Genomic DNA, 11,850 nt, shown 5'->3' with positions numbered 1-11,850 from the left:
ATACATATTTCTCATGATTATTTGATGCAAATGTCACAAAAAAGACTTTTTTCGCTATCTATATTGTAGAGGAGCAGCTCAAATGTTACACATGCAAAGGAAAATTGTACACAACTTGATGAAATATGCATACAAGCACAGACACAATTAAAGGACTGCAGTATCAGTGTGTGAACTAAGTCCCTGTTGAAACTGTGTCCAGGCTTAGGTAATGATTTTGAAGGTGTATTTTCTTGTGCTGTTGGTGTTGTCCAGCCCACACTTTTCCACCCCTCACTATCAGCACAAATCAGTGCTGGCTGATTTACAAAAATAAGCCTTTTTGTGCCAAGAGCATATGCAGCGTGTGCTAAATGGCAACACAAGCGAAAGTACAGCAGAACACATAGACTTTGAAAAGTTTTCATTCAGAAAAAACTGAGCAGGACGAATGTGTCTGATCACTGAAAGGAGTTTTTCGGATCCGTGCTGAATATAGTGAAGCTCTTTTTTTTAAACCAGCAGTTGCCTACCAAATCCTGAGAACCATGTGACAATGGCCATGCTAAACACAATGTTAAAGAATCCCAGCTTTATGGTTATCATGGCACATTGACCGTAGAAAGAAAACTTTCATGCTTGTGCAAGTTTGTGTATGTGTGTGCTTCTGTGCATCTTTTATGTGGGTCACCCTACCATGTCTAATGGCCCCTTGCTGCGTGCAGCGTCCTGGGCTGAGCTGCTCCCTGCTGTCACACTCACACACACACACAAACAAATGCATAGACTCAGTGGGGGAGATTTTGGGGTGTCCCTCACCCTAATACCATCCACAATACACCAGCACTGCATCTGTTGCTCCTACTCTCAAAGTTGAAAGTTGATCAGCGAAGTGCTAGCATGTCTCCGCTCTCTAGATTTGTCTGTTCATTTTTATTTTTCACCTTAACTCTCTCTGTACACTTGTTCCTTTTTGTTTTTCTTTTGAGTTCCCATCCATCTCCAAAGATGGCTAACTATTTTTCCAATTTTTCTCCACCTTTGTGTTTCTACTTTTGACTAGCATTGGATTGTAAGCGTTAGCCAGTGGCCCAGTCTTTGTCTTTTGCCTGTCAAAAAATGGAGGCAGAGGCTTCACCCTCTGAAGGCCTCCATCGTACAGACAGCTGTTTAACCTGCTAGCAACTGCCTCAGCCAGGTGAGCTTCTGCACTACACAAATTTAAACGACTGCTGTTACTGACATTATGTCTACTTTGATTGGGATTCAGGCTTTGTACTGCATAAACCGGTTAAATCTTTGACAAATACATGTGCAGTACTTGCTGCTGGATGGAAAATGCTAAATTGCTAAATGAAGAAAAGGGTAGGAAGTAGACGAGTTTAGTTGTATGTGCAAGTCGAGTATTCTAATTAAAAGTGTGTTGTTTTCCTCCAAAAATCCAGCGCCTGTCAATGCAAAGTAACCACAGTGAGAAAGAAAGAAAATGACCATAAGTAAAATCTAATACTGCAGTTTTATTTACAACCTTCACTGTGAATAATCTGAGAGGAGAGGAGAGGAGAGGAGGGGGATGGGTGGGGTACACCCAGGAAAGCAGAGCAAATACTGAGATGCTGAAAATTGAGATTGCTACAGTTAGAGCCCGACTATCCCTGCTCTACAGCTGTGACATACACATACACACAAATCAGAGAATCTCAACTAAAAACATGAAGAAGGTTGAAGAGTGAAACTTCCTTCATCCTCAAAATCTCTTGGAAAATTTGCAGTTTTTTTTCATAAGGTCATTTTTCACAATTTGTGCAACAGTATGCACATTTACGTCCATCCATAAAGCATAAAACACTGTAAAACACATGCAGACCAGCTCTCAGGCACAGAGAAGCCAGTTACGTCAGTATATTTTCACACTGCGGTAGTGTGTCTTTGTCTGCTTGTCGGCCAGCCAGCTGTAAGATGGAGGGCGAGAAATATGCTTTTAACGGACGACTTCGTCAGGCAAAACCCACGGCTTTGTCGTTTCTGTTTACGTGCGGCATCGTTTGCTCTGTCGATTTATGTCAGATGATTACTACTGTGTTATTTGGCTTTTATTTTGTGTATTTGTGATTACTTGTATTGTATGAGGTCGTGTGTGCAGGTCGAACAATGCACTGATTGGAATAAGTAGTTCTGCATGTCGCAGTCAGCTTAGCAGGTAAATGGTACGCCTGTGTTGTGCGCTCCACACGGGAATGCACAGCATACCCGGTGCGTCTTAAAATGTTTGTGTGCACATTAGTGGGGGATGGCAACCTCCTGTTCATCTAGCCACAGCATCAGCTGTTGTTCTGTCACAAATACACACACGCGCACACACAAATTGAAAAGCAGAAGTGATTTGTTCCAATCCTATTGCTGCAGAAAAGGAGAGTGCGCAATAATATATGTGACTGATAAAATAATAAATCCATATTATTGCGGCACAGCGCAGAAACACAGTCCTGCAACACATGTAGCTCCCTTTATGAAGCTTGTAACATTGCCATTGATTCCACTCTTAAAGTAAATCAGCAAACTTCTCGTTTTTTTGTTTTTTTTTTACTTAAAGTGTTTTATGAGCTTCTCATTAGCGTAATATGATTTTCAGTGTCACCGTCACCGTCTTCTCCTACCTGACCCACCCGGACAAACCAGCAGCAACATAATCGCTGGACGCAAACTCGATGGTGTTTGTTTTCGCTTAGCTATGACAGCGATGCACTGAAGACAAAGCCGTTTCAGGCACCGGCATCGATATGTGACAGACACGGGCACAAAACAAAACCCCGGACATGCGTGGTGAGGCAGAGGAAGGCTCAGAGCGGCTCACACTGATTCAGACTTAGAGGAGGCCTCAGTGAGAGAAGGTTTGTCGTTGTTCCACGAACACAAACCCAGATGCTTTCAGGCTTTGATTCCAGGTTACTTTTTCACTGTTCACAGTGGGAGCGTGCACACACACATATATATATACGCAGACACACACATGCACACACACCATGGACTGGACTGATAGGATTAGAGACTCGCGCTATATTCTCTCTGTGTCTTTCTTTTCCTCTCTCACCCCCTCTCTCTCTTGAGCCTGCAAAGCCTTGATTATTCACAAGGTTAGTTCCTGATTGCATATAGCAGTAGCAGACACAGGTTCATTATCTCTCCACCTCTTTTTTCTTTTCTTTTTTTGCTCTCTCGGTCGAGCGAATAGGCTTGGCTCACATACGGACTCAAATTTGCAGGCTCACAAAAGACACTCTAGCATGTTGCGTATTATTGTCTTTCCCTTCATTATTTCCTTATTTTAAATCTCTCTCTCGCTGTCTCTTGATATTTTCCTCTCTATTTTTAGTGTCCTGGAACCCAGGTATATAGAGGATTATTCATGTATAGTAGGTAGGATGATGTCTGCCGTCGATTATACTAATAAAATTGCAGTGAGCTTGAAAAGGCAGGTCTAGCAGAATACTGATGACACTGTATGTATGTGTGCGCGTGTGTGGAGGATATCAGTGCTGCAGCAGCGAGCTTCAAAAGGTAGCCGTCGGCCAGCCCTCTGCTGTCACACAGGAGCTTTCGTTAGAAAACCTCCAACGGTAGCTCACATACAAACACAGCATACGAGGACGAGTTTCTGTTAAAGAAAGAAAAAGTATCAGTGGAAATGTTGTGGTTTTGTTCTAAAAGACATTTCCTTGTGAGAGTTATTGTCCCGATATTTTCCGTTGTTGGTATTCTGATAAATGAATGAAGCTCTTATTTGTTTATTTCTCATTCGTTGTCAGGATGTCGGAAAAGATTGTTAGTTTTTCCCCTCTTTCTGAGGGACAATGTCCCTATTCGGAGGAGGGTGCGAGTGCAGTGTTGACACATGTTAGTGCTGGCTGATTAGTCGACACATAAAGGAACATGTAGCCCCTCCATCACTATTCAGCCATTTTGTCTCCCTGTCTGTCACCCCGGTGGAGTGGATGTTTGTGTGCGAGAGAGGCTTTTGTTAAGGAAATGCAATGGAAAGAGAACGAACGAGAGAGAAGACACCATGAAAAATTACACCGACCACAGCCAAGTCCCTGCGACCCTGGGTTGTTGTTTTTTTATTGCTAATTTCTCATCTTGGGATTCTACAATATTTAAAATTTCTATTAAAAAAGTAGAATTTTATATGTATGTGTGTGCTGGGAAAGTAATAAAATGCATTTAGTGATGAGTTTGTAGTAGCGCGTTGTGTAAGGTATTGTGTCAGATCAGAAGGTCGGTGGACATTGTATCTTAAGTGGATTAACCGGACGGTCAGTGAGACACACAGCCAAAGTGGCAGCCATAACCATGCCTCTGTCACTTAAAATTTTCTTATGATACTGATTTGTTTCCCGAGACTTTTTCACAATAGCAGGGTGGAGTTTGTGCAAATTCGCTGTGTAATCTTTTTGCTAAAAGCATGGAGGCTGACACTGTCGCAGCTCACATATTTACCGACATTTTATACATTTAAAACGCCCTCAGTTTTTTTGCATGTGGTCAAAATAAGATTGTTTATCGTTGTTTGCGATCATCTGTTATTTAACACATTTTTTATTATATACGGCAGATAAAAATGCCTGAATTATTATGCCAGTAGTGTTTCAGTTTCTGAATCTCACTGGGTATGCAACATTTAAAAAGCTCTTGGACCTGAATATCATCTGCAATCTGCATTAAAATGAATTGTTTTATAATACAGAAAAAGTGACATTGTTGTTGCAATGAAATGAATAATCTCACTCTGCAGGTGTTTTGTTTTTTGTTTTGACAACCATATATTATTAAAGCGTTACAATTTGTATTTTTAAAGATATTTCCAGTATTATACAGTGCAGTCGGTGCAGTATTTAATTTCTGATATATGTAACACATGCAAACACACCTTACTATATATAGTATAATATTCAGGGTAATCTTGCTGAGCATTTGAGCACAGAAAATATGAGTGTGATTTTTTTTTTTAACAAAAGACAGAAGAAATTCAACATTTCTTAAATAGTTTCTATTAAAAAGTAATTGTGAAGTACGCATTTGTAATTGTAATTTTCACCATCTTTATATTATTGTTATCATTATTATTTATGTACATTGTTTGATACTGTATTCAGATGGATTAATTACTTACTGATTGATTTTTCAGGTCTTGCACTGTTTTTGGAGAGAATAAAAAAAAGCATAAACACTGTACCTGATAAATAGTCTGTGTACCTTTGAACAGCATAGCTCCCCCTCTGGCTTTCAGGAAGCTTAACATGTGCAATGCACCTCATTTGGTGGCATCAGTGCGTTGCTGTGACTTTGTGGTCATCTCTTAATTATTTTTGGGGGGGGTTTCTACTCTTAATGCTCAAACTAAATCATTTAAGCTCATTTTATTCTTCACATAATTGCGTAACTTCCTAGACAAAGCATCACGGTTTAATTTCATGCCCAACATTTTTCTATTTCTGTCTAAAAAGATTCTGTGATTGTTTTGATAAATTACACTATTATTATACAGTATTTTACATACTTATAGGTAATCACACAGATACTAATAATATGGTTTAAAACTACTCCCATGGATCAGCACTGCATTGACAAGAATAAAAATAAAATTAATACATACGTACTCGTGTTTTTCGTCAGTCTTCTTACAGGGATCAAATTTAAAATCATTTCAATAGAAGCTTTCATATTTATTATCCCAGTGCATATTATGCCTTATCTCTACAGATAATAAATACTTAGATGTTTCAGATTTGTTATCAAGCTCTGCATGCCTTATCACTGCAAAGTAATCTATATATGTCTATATGTATATACTTAACCTGGTCTATGATAGACTAAATGATAAGCTTTCTAAAGTACTGCGAATTCGATTGTGATCTGATTATACCTTCAAGGCCTTGAAGTCAAAGTCCAGTCAAAGAGCTGCTTTATTCCACTTATTTTCCTCATATTTCTGCTTTTTCGTCTTTGGAAAGTGATTTCAATAGAGGGGGACTCCACAAGGTTGCATGTGTTGTGTAATGCCGTATACGGTAGTTAATGTGCGTCTTCTCTAAAGATGTTGTTCTGTGAGGTTTAAAAGGGAACAAATTATTACTTTGTCCCTTTGATAAAGTGTGACTTTTGCTCCATTGAATTTAAATTTTAGAACACGTGCACATAGTGTGTGATAGCATTTAGATTTGTTTTTGAATGTTAATTACTCAAAATTTTAAAGGTGTGTTTTCTGTCTAATAGTAACTATTCAACATCTTGAAGCTAGGTTGCTTTAAATGAGGCCTGTTCGTGTGTGTGTGTCGTAACCCTTTTGACTGCTGTCAATTTTTCAGTCTTTCAGTTTTTTGGTTTTATGTCTGTGTCGCACATATTTCCAACACACACACACATATATTCATTCATCTCTATGCAGGATCAGTCATGCTAAAGGTCGTCTATGTGCCAGCTTGACAATATTGTCTATAAGCTGCTTTGGAGCAAGAGAACTTCTAAGGACAATCACCAAGAGGAGGTTTTCTTCGCTTTACGTATGGCTCAGTGTTAGCGTGAATCACCGAGGTGGAGGGTGGCGATTCTTTTCAGCTCCCTCTCAGCTGAACCCATTCCAACTGTGAATAGAAACTGCAATTGATTTGCTAATGATAGAGTATTCACTGCTAATAAGATGGATATAACAACCTTGTCCATGTCGGTTTGGGAGAAAATTGGCCTCCTAAATTGATTAAACTGAAGGTGAACTGGAGGCAGCCATGCAGGATGCTGCTTTATGCCGTGGAAAGATGATTTGAGATAAATGTGATGGAGCTGTTTATTTCAGCTTTTTTTTTTTTTAACTAGAACGTGCCATTTTATTATTGTATAATAAAATGATTGGAAATTTGTAACAATTTGTGAAATTATTAAGACAAATTTTATCATAATCGACACTTAGACTGTCAACATCGCTGTTATTTCTACTGTTTTAAACATGCAGAATTATATTTTATGAAGAACTTTACACATCGGTTTGTTAAAAACATGCAAAAACTTTTTTTTTTTCTTCAGGCCATTTAGCAAAAATGGTTATTGGGTTTTTATTTTACAATATATTTTTTCCCTCTTATATCAGCAGCCGCTGTGCCATGAGTTACTGACTGGAGTCATTGTAGGTTTGCAGAGTCATGTTTTTGGGTTTAGCATTTCAAACTAAATCACTAATAAAGAGAAAAATCTCTGTAGAGCACTATTTTGAATTTCACTCCCTTGTTATTTCCCATCAAACTAACATTTACACCCTCTCATGGCTTGTTAAATTTATTTCCTAGTTCATAATGATATGACAATAATAATGTTAGTCATTAGGCCCTGCTGTGGATGTGACACAAATGGCATATAAATCCAGATGTGACTGGCTTTAATGAGCAGCTGCTGACGATAATCCAGCTGATAAATGACTTTTAGGAGCTTTAAAACCCCTTCGGCTCCAGCATCACTCCACGAGGAGTTTATTTTTCAGCATGACATCACGAGATGTAATAAAATATCAGGGAAGAGTGTGGTAGCTTAGCGCGTCAACCACATATTCGCAGTGTTGAGTGAAATCCAGCAGAAGCCGGCTCTGCCTCTCTGTGTGCCTTGTGTTTAATAAAACAGAGACGGGCCGTAGAATTGATTCAGAAGAAGCCGAATGGCATTGAAACACTACAATGAAACTTGAGAGCTGTGGCCTTCCCAGTGCTCTGGCTCGCTGTGTTCGTCGCCACGTCGTGCGTCTCTGTAGAGGCGTGATAGAGTGCAGTGCATGAAATCTCAGCGTGGTTTTACAGGTAGATCACAGTGCTTGTACATCACACAGCAGTGCTATGTAACTCAGCTGTCTCTCCCATCCTCAATTTCCTCCTGCAGAAATCTGTATGAGTGGTGCCTCTCTGTCTGTCTGTGCAGGATGGATGCGGGATGGAGGACTTTTACCATGGCAACCACTAATGCAGTATAGATGCAGGGACTGAGCATGGGCTACTGCTGTAATAATACAGGATTCGTGGAAAGCAGGTGAAATGTCATCCGGGCTGTTTAAATGAGCACCTTTGAAGTCTGCTGTGGTTAACATTGAATCCCACTTGGCTCTGGTGGGGAAATTAGGCTATTGTTTCCTGTGTTAGTTCAGCACCCAAGCATTCTTTCTGCTCAGTTTCGATTCAGGAGCTTGTAGCTGACCAAAAAATAAAAAATAAAAGAGTCTCTCCTCAACACTATGCTATACTGCATAGCCTCACTTCATTCATATGTCAGCCCCACCGTCACATTGTTTCCTATATCGGCTTATACTGCCCAATCCTCATAATCCGTCTGTAGTCTGAGTCAAATATCTGGTCCATGCAGTGTCCTCTCACCTTCTTTTAGGATGTGATTTCCTCTATCCTCCTCTTCCTCCTCTTCACACACTGGATTACAACTGTCCAAGTTTGAAGAGTAACACCGAGCAGGTTAGCAGAGCGTTTTCACCCTTCCTGCTGTTTTTTAATATACCACAAAATTAGTATTGTTATTACTAATTGAGAGCAGCAACATCACCTCAGACTATTCTGTAGTGAATAGAGTGACTAAACAATTTTGTATTTAACGCTGTAAAAAGTAAATAAAAATAAAAATGACATTTAATTTTTTTCATTTTTCACATTTGTTTAAATGAATTTGTCAAGCTCGCTATAAGCATCTGCTACACTGTAAAGTAAAGGCCAAAGTGAAAGCGTTATAGTGTAAAATACATGGTCAGTGACTGACAGAGTATATTTGGTTTGCCCCGCTGTGTTAGAGCCATTTTTCAGTGTCAAGAGGGCCATAAGTCGCAGCCTCCGCACGAGAGTGTCGGTCCAAGGCAAACATTCCTTCCATGTGGCCCGGTCTGTATCCCTTCTCTGACCTGCTGTTGCTGTGTGTGCATGTGCCTGTGTGTGTGTGTCCCTGTGTGTGAGGGCGTATTTGTTTTGTCTGCCCCTATCTATAGCTTTGAGCTGCCCCTTTCTTTAACAGCTAGAGAAAGAAACCACACCCCTCGGGCCTTGGCCACTGCATGTGTATGTGGCACTTTGCTCTCCTGGGATTTGGTGATTTCTATTGCCGTGCCATTTCCTCACCAATAACCACGAGATGCCAAACTCTTCAGTTAAACAAGAGCAGAAAAATTAAGAGAGGAATTTTTGATAAAAGATATTATGATTAGGGACACACGTGATCATATGTGCCTCAAAATACACATTTTGGGATCAACACACCAACGAAAAAACTGGTCTTTCTTGTTACTACGCTCACATACAGCAGACCTGCACATAAATTAAATAACGCAGCACACAGAAATTCTGATGCAAGTGTTCACACAGGCATAAGAATGCAAACACACATGCGTATGTGAATACACAGCACCGGTGTTAGCCAATGAGAACGGAGCTTGAACAAGACCTGCAAGTCTCTTGTGACTATCTGCTCCTAGGAGACTGGGACCTACCTGTTTTTATGTGCTTGTTTGTGTCGCTGTTGGCACCTTGAGCTCTATATTATCATTACCTTGACCTGTGTTTAGTCAAAGCAAAAGCTGCGTATGCATACATGCAGTTTCGTCACATTCACGCACGAGTCAGGATAACTGATGCTTCGATTAAAGCGCTAGTGCCAAGCATTCATTCTTTTTTCTTTTTTTCCCTATGTGTAGTATAATGTTTAATCTGTTGTCATACTTGTCTGCTGAAATGGATCAAAAACACTGCTGGACTTATTTGTGTATTAATTGCCGGCAATTGACTAAATCCACCCAAAAATTATAGGAGTTGGACAGATTATTGTGAACTGACCTCACAGTGTGACATGATGCAGGATTGGAGAGGCGTAGATTACAAGCAAATATACAGAGCGTTTAAATTTCTATATAAAATGCTAGTAGAAATTAATCTTAACATGTTCGTCGTTTCAATAGTGCTGCTACTTCTACTAATGATGATGGTGATTTTATTGTATTCTATCAGGCTGCCTTATATTTTCCAATGATCTATTTACATCCAAACAAAAAGAATTTGTTATTAGAATTAAAATGTGCTTTGTCCTCTAAAACACCCTGTCTTGATGTCCATGCTGCTCTGCGTTTATCAATGAATTGCAGGTGTAAATACTCAGCGAACTCCTCGTGCTGCCAGGGCGGAAAATGAAACGGCCTCTCCAGCTGGAAGAACAAGTGTTGTGTGGGCTCCCTGAAGTGGTGCAGCACTGGGTCATTGGAGAGCCACAGCATGTTTGGGAACACAACAGTCTGTGTTTTTTTCAGCACAGCTTGTTGGATGAAGGGCCATTTCACAGGCATTATGGATTAATCTTTGGCAGGATCCCTCCAGGATCAAGCAAAACTGGGCGTTTAACCTCACGTGTCACGATAGAGAGTTCTCTGGTGATAAACCAGGACAGAGAGGATTGAAGGTGACCCGCATTTCTCTGTAGATTCATTACTTGAGTCCTTCTTAAAAATAAAATACGGGTACACATCCTTCTTCAGGTAAGTGGTACCCATGGACAAATAAATAATTAAACTGCCTTAATGTGAAGTGGAAAACCACCACACATTACTGTGTTATATCTCCCTGCTGATCACCCGATGTCCTGTTTAGGTACCAGAAAGTGACCGTTTGAACTGCGCTGCTGTGTCTGTCACTCCACCTTGCTGTCACCTGCACACAATCACAGATTCACAGCTGACACGTCCCAACGCTGCTTATAAACTGTTCGTTACGCTCAATATTGAAATGCTTTCAAGTTCATTTTGACAGGAGGTGTGATAGACAGGTGTAAATTGAACAGTCTGGGTGCAAACAGAAAGACTGCTTATATGTATCCCAGCAGCTGTACATGTGTGAACTGTTTTATTAAATAAACGAATGGATGTGATCTTGCTTGTTTTCTTGCATCATGAGATTAATTTTAAAACAAGAATAATAAAAAGTGATAGTATTTAATGATCAATAGCTTTTCCAGAGAGACACTAAATCAAGAGATTGCGTTTCAAATGCATTTGATCTTTGACTTTTTTTTTTTTTTTTACAGACGGCAAATATATTTTTTAACCCTTTACCTGGACCTAGAGGTCAAACTAAACTGTAAGGTAAACCCAGCACATGTGAAGCACTTCCAGTTCCCTGTTGCCTTAATTTGACAAGGATACGCTATGTTTTGTTTATTTACTGGGCTTAAATTGTGACTATTGGTATTGTCTGATAAAAATGAAATAATGAATCTATTATACAGACATTAACATTTTGAAGGGCCTGTGGAGCGAAAATTTGCATTTTTATTCATGCAAAAAAAACAACAACAAAAAAACCCAAACAAACTACAGTACAAGAAATATCATCTTGTACTCACACTAACATATGTTCCTCTGATTTTAGTGATGCCTGTCTAAATCAATTAATTCTTGGATTTCTGACTCAGTTAACCACAAATCACCGGCAACATAAACAGCTGGATTTTCACACTGGTTTTTAGGAGAGTTGTATTTTTAGAAGGGCTCTGTTTAGGTTGTGCACGCTATATAAATCCAAAAGCAGGTATGACTTTTAATGAAGGAGTTCACAAATACAACCTGTTTTACAAGAGTGTACTTGTAAGCAAGTGAAGGCTTTAATGTAGGGATGCCATCTAACTCAAGCATGTTATGTCAGACATTGCATTGTACCATTGTATCTCTTGTTCAAAGAGGGCTTTTTGTGATATGTTTTAATGTATTTTCTCACAGATTGCTCTTTTCAACATCTGCACCCACAACCACGCATCATGTTTGATATTAATTGTATGTTGTGGAGATGTTGGATGTTAAAA

The 11,850-nt window shown here is 39.5% G+C and overlaps 1 long non-coding RNA gene across 1 annotated transcript; it reads left to right on the top strand.

Annotated features, from left to right (window-relative positions):
- Nucleotides 1-571: 571 nt before the first annotated feature.
- Nucleotides 572-11,159, top strand: LOC146563733 (uncharacterized). The gene is made up of 3 exons (XR_014894267.1): nt 572-1,177; nt 10,145-10,531; nt 10,644-11,159. It is a non-coding gene; the product is annotated as an uncharacterized LOC146563733 (long non-coding RNA).
- The last annotated feature ends 691 nt before the right edge of the window (nt 11,160-11,850 follow it).

This window comes from Mchenga conophoros, linkage group LG11, assembly GCF_057382185.1.
Source record: "Mchenga conophoros isolate Kocher_MC1m ecotype Shallow Benthic linkage group LG11, M_conophoros_male_GT1.1, whole genome shotgun sequence".
In the NCBI taxonomy this organism is placed as follows: Eukaryota; Metazoa; Chordata; class Actinopteri; order Cichliformes; family Cichlidae; genus Mchenga; species Mchenga conophoros.
The sequence above is the reverse complement of the archived record's forward strand: the minus strand, read 5'-3'. Positions and strand labels throughout refer to the sequence as shown.